General features: G+C 35.7%; 1 protein-coding gene across 1 annotated transcript in view; it reads left to right on the top strand.

Annotated features, from left to right (window-relative positions):
* Positions 1–11,810, top strand: part of LOC102674267 — an 87,286-nt gene that overhangs the window by 37,294 nt on the left and 38,182 nt on the right. The window lies entirely within an intron of this gene.

The following is an 11,810-nucleotide window of genomic DNA, read 5'->3' as shown; positions in this document are numbered from 1 at the left end:
TCGCGCGAAATCCCTCGAGGGCTGCAGCTGCACGCGAAGCCGAAGGTGTCGTTGCCACCTGACGTGCGTGCAGCGTCGTGTGTGACGTAAGCGGGGAGGAAAGTTTCGTCGAGTCAGCCGGAGCGTTGTTCGGGTCCTTCGTTGTCGTCGTCGTCGTCGTCATCATCGGTTGGCAACCTTGAAAAGTTCATCGCCGCCCGTGCAACGAGGATCCACACACGCTGCCCGAAACTCTCGCCAACTCTTGCTTCCTTTATGCGATGCTTCCTGCGTTCCTGATTGGCCAGGGGGATAAGGAAGAAGTTTTGTCTTTTTCTTATTGTTTCTCTTAATTCGATAATTTTAGAAGGAGTGAATGTCTGGAATTTTTGACGATTTAGTTAGGTAGAAATGATTTTATAAAGAAATAAAATCATTTGGATATTTTATAACGAGATTTTAGGTTTAGATAGGTTGTAAAATTGCATTTGGAAAAAATTTGTGACTTAAGAGTTAAAAGGTAGTTAGTAGTTTGGAATATTTACAATGCTTGATATGTCTTTATTATTTATAAAAATATAAATACCTATGTTTTAATATTTAAAGAAGGGAATTTCTTTCCAATCTAAAATAAAATTATTAAAATTATTATAACAATTAATCAAAATTTTTGTGACAATATGTATATTATCATTTTCACTTTCTACTACTAATTTACATATATATTAAGATATACCAACAATGTTTTCTGTGTATCTCTGCACAATGACAAAATACAATGCATCATTTTACAACATTATGCTTGGAGAAGCAATTATTAAAATTACTATAACAATTAATCAAAATTTTTGTGACAATTTTTGTGTATATTATTATTTTCACTTTCTACTACTAATTTACATATATATTAAGATATACCAACAATGTTTTTTGTGTATCTCTGCACAATGACAAAATACAATGCACCATTTTACAACATTATGCTTGGAGAAGCAACTGAAGACACCATTCGAAATACTTCGTTCCCTATACGATAGTATCTTTTCTCGTTGTTAGATAGATTACGTTATACAGAAATGGTTTCTTTGGTGCCCGCATTCCGTTCGATTGTATCAATCATATCGTATTGAATGGACGACCAGCCACGACCCACATTACGTGCACCTTTCTCCCCACGTGGAAAGAATAAGACAATTTTGATCCGCGTGGATGGAAAATGCTTTACGATTCTGGACAGAAGATCCTTTATCGCGATCAATTGAATGAACAACGAAAACGTGTTTCCGATCCGATCTTCCACCGATTCAAACGGTATTTGGACAGCTATGATCCCGACATTCATATTGTAATTGTAATCTTTTCATTGTTCACCTTTTTTATTCGGTCGTCGAACTTCTTTTCTTTGGATAATACCAACGTCTTCTTCTTGGAATTTTTTGAAATAACAAATAACGATACATGCAATCGTTACTTTGTGCAAAAGAAAAAAAGTTTAAAAAAGTAAGTAGAAAAAGATAAATATATTGAAGAAGATGCAGTATTCTAAGATTAATAATTAAACAAAAAGGAATTTTTTGTTACAATAAAATATAAAAAAATGTGATGAGAATAAAAAAGTAAGTAGAAAAAGATAAATATATTGAAGAAGATGCAGCATTCTAAGATTAATAATTAAACAAAAAGGAATTTTTTGTTACAATAAAATATAAAAAAATGTGGTGAGAATAAATTTAAGATGATCAAGCAATATATATATATATATAATAAAATCTCAAATTTAAATTCTTAATTAAGAAACATTTTTTTACCTGATATCATAAATTTTTTATTCTCCTTCTGTTTCGAAAATGATTCGTTTCTTATTCTCTGGAAACTTTAATTAAAAGTTTATTCGTTTGACGATCTCATTAAGACACATAAATTTTTGCACAATGTATGATTATTAAAAAAACAGTTGGAATTACTAGTTATACTTTTATAGTGATAGAATAAAGAAAAAAAAAAATATAGATATTCATTAGTGGTATCGTTATATACGCAGAGAGAAATCATTTTTGTGAACCGAATACGTTTCGCCAGTCAATGTGTAAACACGTTACGCGCATCTCTCCTCCACCTCTTTGCCTCTTCATTTTGAATTATGCGTTCAATTCATCTTCACCTTTCGCGCATAAATTTCTGCGATATGGTTGGGAACCTCAGACACGCTATACGCTGCTGCAACTGATTTATCGTTAGCGCCAGCATTTCACATAATATCTGTGGAAGTGCCATGAAATATCGCGGCTAGCTAAATGTGAAAAAAGAATCATCTCCCATTTGGAAGAACAACATTTTTCTTTATTTGACTTTATGAGCTTAGTGAATGTAGTAATGAATTAAAATTTGTTCTTTCGAATCGCGAAAACAAAAGAAGAATTTAAGAATAAGGGATGTGAAATTTTTATTTTCTAATCTAATCTTTCATTCCTTTTTTTCTTTATCAGGAATCATCGTGAAAGGATTTAAAAAAAAAAAATTAAAAATGATAAATAGAATACATAGAGTACACTATCTAAAGTTTGAATCTGAAGAAAAATAAGAAGGAAATAAATTTTTAAAAAAAAAGAAAGATTCGTCTTTTTAATAAATTTCTAAAATAAAAACATTTTAACATATATCCATTTTTTTATTATTAACTTTTAAAATTCTTAACAAATCGTTAAGATATTATTAAGCAAAAAAAAAAAAATTTTGTTTTCCTTTAAAATAAGATGATAATTCGAAACATTCTTGCGTGATTCATTGTGTAAATGTACCGTTATTAAGTCATTTTTACATACGAATTGCCAATTTTATAATTGATTCGACGAAATTGACTCGGTATGAATGCCACTGACTCATTGGTATTCCTCTCGTCTTCTGTTAGCAGAACCATCGATTTACTTCCTGCAACGAAATCCTCGATGTTGAATCGATAATTCGTTATCAACACTGCAATGATTTTTTTTTCTTCGATAAATAGTTCACATGTGTGAAACGAGCAGAAAATTCAATTATTCTCAACAATTGTATCCGATGTTTTACTGTACGATATGGAAAATTATTTTTAATTGAAATTATAATAATATCTTTTGTATAACCAATATATAAAGAGAAGATATTATAAAATATAATTGATCAGAAAATGTTCCAACTTAAGAAATAAAAAAAAAAAGGAACAAATGTTAATGTTTCGTGAAAAAAATAAAATAAAATTGAGACGTCACATTGAAGATAATAAAAAGAAAAAAAAAATCAAAATGATGGTAAAAAAATGTAAAAAAATGATAAAAATACAATAGAAAACGAAACTGAATTTTAAAAGAGTTGTACACGGCATAACAACAACCTCTAACCACCTTCTTCTTCTTCTTCTTCAAAGAGAGGCTCGTCCTATCTTTTCCCCTCTGTCCTTTCAACAAACACAGCATCTTCTCTTAGGTGCACGCTACTGGATTCTTCCGACACGTAAAAAATAATCTGTTGCAAGTAGCACAGAGAAGGCCAGCGGGCACACTAGTTGAATGTTAATTAGACGTGGAAGAAGAAGAAGAAGAAGAAGAAGAAGAAGAAGAAGAAAAGAAAAAAAAAATATCGGTTGTACGTGGCAATTCCGGTGCTTGAATTGGCGTGTCCCGCCGACGTATGCTTCCATGGTTTTATGCTAATTCAAAATACTACCAGGCGCTGTGCATTCGAATGTCATCTTTCTCAGATACAGAGACAGCTAATCCCCGTCCTCCTGGCGTTTAAAAGAACGCCAAAAGGAGCCGTGCGCGATTTCCTGATACCATAAGCGAGATTCGCTTTACTATGCAACACTGCATACGAACGATTGTCGATTTTCTTTTTCATCATCCTTATAATAACTTTGCCACGAATATCTGCCGATCGATAAGCTTCTCACACGTCGAATCCACGTAGGATGCATTGAAATATTATCGAGCACTTTATATTTTGGGAAAATATATATTAAAAGTATTTCCAAGTACTGGAAAGACGAAAATCAAAAAGAATTCTATTATATCTATATTTCTTCGTGATACTTTCGTAGAATTTTTAATCGTCAATGAATAAATGGAAAAAAAAAAGTCGAAAAGGCATTTTTTCCATTCTTGATCCTCGTTAAATTTTTTGGATGGCAACAATATAAGGCTGACGTCCACGTGGGCGCATAAAAAGAAATTTTTGCAAGATCATGTCCTGTCGCATATATCGGAAGGGTTTTTTATGAGCGCAACGACCTGTCCAGCTTAACCTGCTTTATGAGGCGGCCTCGTATGATAACATTGGCGCTACCGTTTCGTCTTATCGGCCTTTACGACTAGGCCAGTACCGTTTTCTTTTACGCATGAAACCTCGTATCGTTCGAAATAATAAGTTTCCTAGAATTTAGATAAATTCCCATATTTTAGAAACTATAAAGACAAATGGGAGGTCAAGATCAAAATTCTGAAAAGGTAGATAAAATAAATCGAATGTTTTTAGGTAAAATTTTTGATAATAAAAGCAATATTATTAAATATTCTCGATTTAAGAGAGATCTAACTTAAAAGAAAAACATATGATTCGATATGAAAGTGAATTTAAATAAAAATAAGTGGATACTGATGAGATTCAGATTGAAGCAACTGTTAGGAATTGACAGTATGTGAGATGAAGAAAAAAGAAAGGCAACCTCGGACATATGTATATTGGCCTTTGTCTATTCTCATTTGGAATTCTTAAAAGTGCCGGTACCTTACCTGACGTCCCTTTTTCTTCACCATAAAGGTGAGAACACCAGACAACAATAAGATGAAGAGTGTTCGGTTAAAGTGGCGGTGGAGACGATAAAAATACCAACTACCTTGCAATTACATCTGGTGGTAAGCAAGGTACATGAGTAGTAGTAATGGGTAGAAACGATTCGAAAGGAAGCTTCTGTTCCTTTTGGTTGGAAATATGTATCATGATTTAATGTATTAAATTAATGAAAGAAATAAATCTATATGTTCACAGGAAAAAAAAAAAAAAAAGAAGAAGAATTTTTCATCTTCATCTAAATTCAATATTATACGTTTAATAGAAATCTTTGCACGAGAAAAATTAATACAATTTATTTTGAAATTAACGTTTAACGTCTCTCTTTCATGCATAAACAATTTGATTTAACATTTTAGCAATTAACGAGTTAAATAACAGAAAAATAAAATTCTCCCACACATAAAAAGAAAGATTCATGGTTTTAATTATAAATTCGAAACGGGACTCAACACGAATTGTTCTTGGTGTTTTAATGCAAGCAGGAAGTAACTCATATACATTTCTAACGCGAGAAACCCCGTGACAGCCTTGCGGATATTTTAAACCGTGATGCTTGGCTTTTGCGGCTACTAATGGAAGATATTCTTTGAAAAATAGAGAAAGAAAGAGAGAGAGAGAAAGAGAGAAAAAAGCGAGAGAAGAGGAAAGATGTGTTTTCACGTAGCACCTGCTTCCATATCGTACGATATCTAGATTTCTTCGAGCTCTAATAAACTTTTAATAGCGAGAAATATCTGAATCTATTTTAAAATGATACATAAAAAATGATATATAATTGCTATTTTATGCAAAGTTCAGATGCGAACGAAAATTTAAAGTTTCCTTTCACAGATTTTCAAATTTAAATTGAAATATTTTAATTTTAATTGAATTTAATTAATTGAATACAATACATGTGTGAACTTATAAATTTATTCAATTAAGATATTTTTTTTAAAAGGAATTAGAAATATATCGCAAGAATTATAAAAAATAAAATAAATATCTTTAAAAAGTTTATATAAAATGTAATAAATAATAATTTTTTATTTTTGTATATAATAAAAAACTAACAGTTTACAGAATTAGGTTATTTTATTATCTTTATTATCCAGTCTTGTTTTAACACGCAAATAAAAAAAACTTTACTATAGTTAAAACTTGAAAGTTCTAATGATTTAAAAAATAGTCTAATAGACGACAATAATATTTAAAATAACAGGTGACTTTATATTATAATTGTCATTCGATATTGCGACGTTTAATTAACAGAAAGGCAACCTAACCTAAACCCAATAACAATGTTTGTGCAAAGAAACGAGTCTCCTCCCGTATTAAGCTACACCAATTATTCGTTTTTCGTTTCCCCGCACTGTGTATTTTTAATTTCTAAACGAAATCCAAGAAGGGAAATCGATATGGCCTCGTGCAAGGTCCAATTAAATCGAAGAAGTTCTCAGTATGGAGCCGATGAGCAGCGCAAGGATGGAATTCCGAGTACAACCGGGGTTAACCTCAGAAACAAATTCCTACGGTTCGATTACGCTCGTTTCTTACGTTCAACCAATCAGAGAAAATGACCGTATAATTTCTGACAGGTAGCCGGAAAATAAACTGGTAATATAGGAATCTTTCGAACACCATATTTAGTCATTACACAAAATCACCGTACTTATAAATATCATTATTGGGCGGCTACGACATTGCTCACAATTCGCTAACAACATTATAAGTAAGCGTAATTGCCACTGAAAACGAAAGCATCGAGTCCCGTCGTAAAAAAATGTTGGTCAGTTTATCCCTGCTTTATTGCGCGGAATGATGGCGCGATTCCGAGTAACGAACCTATTCTCGGCTAATAATTTATAATTCTTGGTAAAAAATGAATTAATAAAATAATATCAATCATAGATTATACGAAAAATTTTCCGTAATAACGTGTTCACCTTTTTTTTTCGCATTCAATAAAGAATTAAAAACATAACCTAACAAAACTTATTATAAGTATATATAGCACTTGTGTTACGTCGTTTGGAAAACTTTTTCTAAAATAACTTTTCTTGTATCTTCTCTGTAGCAACACGTTGATTAGATAACTTTCGAGCCTATGTGTTCCGCCTCTATTCATACTGTCATTAAACACAAAAAAAGACTTTAAAAGAAAAAAGGCTTGAAAAAGCAATCGGACACGAAACTCTTCGAAACTGCATATTAGCGGAACGAGACGCACAATAAAGTCCAATTATTCAATCGAACCACTTTGCGCCTGGTGTAAAGAGTTGAACACGAACGCAACCGAAGGAATATCTCGCGTGCAATCTCCGCACGAACGAGGATCGAATTTATCGGTTTGCCTCGGCGAGTTGTGGACCGTCATCGTCATCGTATTCGTGCGCATGCGCGGGAAGGCGCGGTCGCCGCTTTAGCGTGACACTAATGAGCAGAACAGCCGGTCCCGTGGCCCGTCCCGCTGTAATTGGTTAGTTAGCACATTTATTTCATATGAAAACGCCGAGTGAAAAATGCGAAGCGCGTGCGTCCTAATTGGCGGCCGTGCCATTCTCGGCGTGAATCGTGAACAGATCGATCCGCACGATATCGGATCGTTGACACCGGTGACCGAATAACGTTGCCCTTAAACATGGCGCTCTCCGATGCTTGCTCGCCCGGTTGAATGGGAGCTCAGGTCCAGAGTAATTAGCGATAAATCGATAGTACGAGTATAGTATAATATTTAAAAGAACAAACAAAACTTTTCTGGAAAAAGATCCATCATGGATGAAGAGTATAGTAAGATGACGATCATAAAATCTTTTAATATTTTGAGGTTATGTTCGTGCAAACATTTCGATCGTCGCAAATTTCCAATCACTTTTCGTCTATGTTTGATCGCGAAAAATAGATAAAATTCGACGTTCGTAACAGGTGTAACCTATCTAATCAAAGTGGATCAGAATTATTAGTCGCATCGAAGATGGCGGGGGCGTCGTGGCACGATACAGCACACGTAGAAGTACACGCGAAGTTTATTAATACCGTCGGTAGCTACGCCTCGGTCCATTTAATTCTATATTTACCGCGTTTAGTTAGGTACAGGAAAGATAAAGACTAATCTGTGGAAAGGATCAGTCAAGGCGAGGATGGAGGGTCCATCGCGATCTCTGTACCGGCTATCTTCCCACGGTGTGTTGGCCAGTGCGGTCCGTTGAAAAAGAGAGAGGAGTCCGAGGTGGCGTGAGTGCAGCCTTGCAAGGACAAGGGCACGCCATTTTATAGACGTAAGCGCGCAAACAATTATTATTACCCCGAGAGAGGGCGCAGGGTGTGGCGGCTTCAGTCTGGAAACAAAGCTGGCTGAAGTCACGCGTGCACGGAGGCAGAAGAATGAAGAGTGGAAGAGGGAGTGGAAGAGGGACGATGGAAAGTGGCGTGATGATGCAGAATGCGCGATTAAGTACTTTTACGGACCTCAAGGTCAGGGACGAAGAATCGTAATAGAGCGAAACAATTATTTCACGCGTTTGTCCCTTCGGCTCTCTCTCTCTGCGCTTCGTGCCGAGTGCACCTGCACTCGAAACGGCTGTGGTTGAATGGCGATCACATTTTGTTCCCTTCTTCCCCCCCTCGAGGCTGAATCGCGGATTTAGAAATTCCAAACTCTCCGGTATGTGGCCGAGGTATCGAGTTAATTAGTTTGAGATTTAAGCACTTCTAAAATTACAGTTCACGTTCCATTATCTTATTCTATCCCTTTGAAACCCAATAAAATATTGCTCGATAATATATATAATTTTTGGTCAGGTTTCGAAGCTTGGAATTGGTGTTATTTTTAAAAAAAAATAATTTATTCGCAAATAAAATTGCTGAGAGGAGGGTATCATGAAGGATACCGAGAAGGATATACTTTCTTGGAACACCCTGTACAACGACAATGGCAACTAATCCGTGTATAGCCGACGACAAGCATTAAACACGAAAGAAAACGAGACGAACACAACAATGTAATGGTCGAGATTCAGCAAAGCCTGATATTACACGGCCATATTTTCACCGCGTTTGTTTTATTTGCAAATTCTCCTACACGGGACGAGAATTTTTCGCCCCCCCTCGAGCGAAACGTGTAACATTGAAAAGCATTTGAGAGACAATACGAATGATCATTTTGCACAAGTGGTGGCGCAAGTGTTCGTACCCCCGTGTTATGCGGACCCTTTTCGCGGTACGTGTACCAACGGGCAACGATACGGTCTCAATAGTCCAGATTTCATGGGGTACGCCCAAGGAAGCTTGTCCAACAACCCATAAAGATGTGTAACGGCCAAATAAATGCTACCATAATGCATTTCGAGGGACGAAGGAGACTTTGTACTCGTAAATGTTTATCAAGATGAGCTGTCCACCCTTTTGTCTGGACCATTAACAGCGCCGTTCCAACCGCTTTGAATATCACGAATGCGCGCCAACTATTCGTCCCCGATGAGATTTTTCAAAAATGGTGGATACGTATATATCGAAAAGTTGGTCGTGCTTCTTGGAAGAATGAAAATCGTAATTATCTCTCGGTGTTTCCCAAGTTAAAAACGAAACTTTTCTATTTTATGAATGATTAAGTGTTTTTAGTTAGATGAATTTTTAGTAAGTAAAGTTTTATTCGATTATATTTATTTCCAAATCGATTAACAATTTCGAAAAACTATTTAAGAAGTATCATTAGAGAGAAGAAATTTCGTAATATTCTTCGAGGAAAAAAAAGATGACTGCCTCTAAGTAATAAGCCATATTTCTCAAGTTGGACGTCAAAATGAAATAAAAAAGAAAAGAAAAGAAATAAAACGCACAAGATGCAGAGAACCCAGGTCACAAATACTTTCCAAATTTGGATATACGTATATCATGTATTTAAACTCGAGTTACACGCAGTGTTTCTCAATACATTATAAAGATATCTTAAGATCAAGAAAATTAAATACGTGAAAATAATTAACATTTAATATTTATTGAAACAATATTGAGAAACTCGTGTTACAAATATTCTCATACTTGGTACTAACATTTATTAAATATTTTCTTTTTATTATAAATTACAACATATCCATATATCATTATTTTAAACGAATAAACAATTACGTCACGAAAATTTAACTAATTTTCAATCGTTGAATAGGTCGAGAAACACTGAATGATGTCATCTCGAAATCGTAAAAATCGCAAAAGAAACCTTCGTACTTTTTGTACTTTTTGCCAACAATCGCAATCTTAGCCGACGATCTTCTTCGAACCTCTAATACCCATTGTGAAACAACGAGATTACAACGTGATATAACAATATACATAAAGAGACAAGTTTCTCCAAAAGAATTCATAAATTCGCGCGGATATGACAATTAATAGCGCCCCTGTTACACAACTGCTCTTACCTTACAGCATTTCCTTCCTGTCCGTTAAAAGATTCTAAGAATAATAATTAGAGGAATCAACAAGTATTAAGAGAAAGGTATATCGTTTATAATTTTATTTTTTAATCCTTAAGATATTGTTTTCCAACGAAGCTACCGACTACGATTCTTATTCATTTCAACAAAACAACAATTCGAATCGTAAATCGCAATTTTTATCACGTACTTTTCCATCCGACGAAGTATTCAAATTTGATACTTTCTGCGCAGGCGCAGCAGGATATCTCGATGTGGCAACGATCTCTCGTCACGGTACCGTACATCGTCATTACACGTCACTATGCGCGCGCAATCGACGAACAAAAGAGTGTGATTCCCGCGACGACGAAAGAAAGAAGGAGAGAGAACAAGACGAGAGATAAGAAAGAGAATCGTGCGAACACTATGTATCATCGCTTGGCCGTGATGCAACAACGTGTATTATGCATCGTTATTCTTTCGCGATGGTACACACGTTCGACAATGAAACTCAAGGTCGTTCCACTTTCCAAGCTTCCCAGGAACCGTCGTTCCTCGCGCACCATCGCGATTTTACGTTTTTCTTTCTCTCTCTCTCTCTCTCTCTCTCTCTCTTTATCTCGGATCTCGTCTTCGGGGGAGGGGAGGCGAATAAAATGATATAATTAAATATACATCCCAGGCATGTACCATTTCCCTTTAATGCCGGAGATAACTGTATAAGGAAAGGTATTACGGGTACGGGTTTACGGGTGAACGTGAAGTTTTACTTTGGACGGATCTTTTATAAGGATCGACCGAGCCGCCTTTGCTCCTCCGTGTGTATTTGCCAGTGAGATTGCTTTTTAAGGCGTCACAGTTATATCGTTAAGGATGCGGAGTTGTTACAACTTGCGATCGAGGCGGATTAAAATAGGGGAGAGTTGTGCAAGCGCAAGGAGGAGGGGAGGAAATTTGACGAGAAAATTAATTATTCTCGCTTCCAGTTTCTGCTGATATATCTATTTTTCGTAACTCCAAGCTTCTATAATACAGAATGTTTAAAAAATAAAAATAAATTAAAATATTTATCAGAAATATTCTTACGAATCGATCGTTCTCCTTGCTTACAATAACGGTATCATTACGCTGGGGAGATAGAAAAAAAGTCCCTGTTTATAGGCACACGACGTTAATGAAACCATTATCGATTCGAAACTAAAAACTAAACCGCTAACCCGAACCCACCAAACGACTCAAATCCAATCTATACACGCACTCGAAGAAACCTTCGAGTTTCGATCTTTGCTTAATAATTCACCCAATCAAAAACCATCCATCAACTCCATTTTCATTTAACTATAACTAAGATGATTAAAAAATCAGTCTTCAAATTCCCCGCCTCCCTGTCAAATTATCGATATCGCCCGTAACCCGAGCGATCCGTGCGCATGCGCGCGCGTGTGTGTACACGGCAACTTCACTTACCACGCCCGATTACGTTTCCAGAGGAAACTATTAAGGGCGGTTCGCTTCTGTCCGTGGCTGAACAGTTCAGCCCGAGCACAATAGGACCCCTATTGAATAAGCCCACGTCGTCCCCCGTCGTCGTAGGTCGAGCTACGACCATAG

Source organism: Apis dorsata, unplaced genomic scaffold (assembly GCF_000469605.1).
Source record: "Apis dorsata unplaced genomic scaffold, Apis dorsata 1.3 scaffold_357, whole genome shotgun sequence".
NCBI lineage: Eukaryota > Metazoa > Arthropoda > Insecta > Hymenoptera > Apidae > Apis > Apis dorsata.
This window is presented reverse-complemented; position numbering and strand designations above follow the sequence as displayed.